Raw genomic sequence first — 2162 nt, forward strand, 5'->3', positions numbered from 1 at the left:
ATCAGCCGTAACATTGCTGAAGTTCATCAGATCCAGCTTTACTCCCAACGGCCCAAAGGGATAAGTGTGTGTTTGTGTGTGCACATGTATTTAGCTTTTTGCTTTGATCACGGACGAACTGTGGCAGTTTTCAGTAAGGGATCCCTCCTTAGGCAACACAGTGAAAATACTCCATCTTTACACTATTAAGATAGACGACACGTCTCCACTTCCTCCCACTATTCAGGAATGAAGCCAAATTTCACTTGTGCTACAATCCTGCACATTTGGAGCCAGAGCCCCCACGGTGGTGATCGGGGTGTAGAGCAGCACCATCAAGGTCCTGCTGATACGAATGCTCGACCAATCAGGAGTCAGTCTCAGCTGTCAATCTTGACCACACCCAATCATGGCCGCACAAAGAGTAACGGACACAAAAAAAATTAACTATTGGAAAAACTTAACAAGCACTGGACGATTAGTGTGATAAGAACTACCTAAAAGAACAGAAAGGACATATACGCTTCATTTTTAGTTTGGCCAATGTCCCATCCAATAACATGGAGAAGGCAGGGTTTATGAGCTGTACAACAGCCAGCCACCAGGTGGTGATTGAGAGGCTTCACTTGCAGAGAGACGTAACACAGTCCATGCTTGACACACAGTACACATAACCTAACTATAGACTCCCACTGATTCCATATTGTTTTTATTTCATCACACTTTGTCTGTTCATGTAATAAAAAATCAGTTTCTCTGTCATGGTAGTGTTATTACATGTCTTACTAGCATTGGAAACTCACCCCAAACACAATGGAGCAGCTTTCTATACAGTTTAAATCCTCCATGATGTTTATTTTATTGCACAAGAAGTGAGAAGGAGCACAACTCACACAAACTATAGCTGCACCAGTCTCCATGTTGTCCTTGTGCATCCTCTGCAGGCTTACAGTAACACCACATGCTGATAGTCCAAACAGCTGTTTTCTCCCACTGTTGCAGCTTTTTCTCACAAAGGAACTGCTGTGTGGGTGAGTATGTGTGTGTGTGTGTGTGTGTTAGTTAATGATCATCTTGTATCCTTGATATCCTTGACAGTGGTGGGAAGAATTTCTCCTCCCCAACTTGTTCTCTTAAGTGATGACAGGAGCTGTATCTCCCCACTGCAGCCTAATTCTCTACAGCAGTGTATCATGGGAAACAGTGGAGCCACAACTGGCACAGTCGGCTGGTGGGTCCGTTTGGTAGTCTCTCATAAGGGATTCACATTTTGCTATGCTTCATTATTCAGACTGACGCTGCATTCCTGGTGTCCTCTTAGGTTCATGTTACAGTTAATGATGAATTAACTTTAGCCAAGGACCATTTTTAAGTCTAAACGTGAAGACAGAAGGGCAGAAGTATATAAGTATATAGGTAATGAGGGCCAGGCTTCAGGACATCGTTGCAACAGACATCAATAAATCCAGTGAATTGTAACACCACACTTAGTAAAAGCCACACATGTCAAAACACAAGGATTCAATGCAACAGTGTAGCTCCCAAGTAGTTCACACGAGGCCAGAGGTCTTTGTTAGAAAACGGGGTTTTATTTCCAGGTCGAACCAACCCGTGAGAACTGGGTTTAGAGAGAAAAATAAATGAAAATAAATACAAATTCACAATATGCAAATGTCCGTTTTTACAGCAGCACAACAGGTGTTACATTACACCAAAAAACACTTCACACACACCTCACATACAGCCCGCAGCTCAATATTAACTTGCACATTTACAAACTTAACTTACATAAACATATTCACAACTTTACATAGTATGCGAATCACTATCACGCACAACCATGCAATTGAAAGCAACACAATAAAATCGTTCACATTCTTCTTAGATATAAATAAATGATAAACATACCTCGTCCACTGCTTACTACTTGAGGGAATCTTATCTTATTGCTTGTCCTTTATAGTTTTTTCTTCTTCTTCTTATGTGCTTTTACTTTTAACTTTAATTTATAGCTTATTGATTGTGCTGCTTCTTTCGCGCTGTTTGGCTAGGTACGTCGCTTAAAGGTGTGGTGTAGGAAACATATGACGGCGGCAATTAGTTCCGCCCCAGTGCCATTATAACCAGTAGGAACCAAAAACGGGAGGTTAACCAACTAAACAAACTGCCAATGTGCAGCAGTT

General features: G+C 41.6%; 1 long non-coding RNA gene across 1 annotated transcript; it reads right to left on the minus strand.

Annotated features, from left to right (window-relative positions):
• Positions 1-1546: 1546 nt before the first annotated feature.
• LOC128453549 (uncharacterized) lies at positions 1547-2162 on the minus strand. The gene is made up of 2 exons (XR_008341518.1): positions 1888-2162; positions 1547-1597 (listed from the first exon to the last, which is right to left on the minus strand). It is a non-coding gene; the product is annotated as an uncharacterized LOC128453549 (long non-coding RNA).

Source organism: Pleuronectes platessa, chromosome 12 (assembly GCF_947347685.1).
Source record: "Pleuronectes platessa chromosome 12, fPlePla1.1, whole genome shotgun sequence".
Lineage (NCBI taxonomy): Eukaryota > Metazoa > Chordata > Actinopteri > Pleuronectiformes > Pleuronectidae > Pleuronectes > Pleuronectes platessa.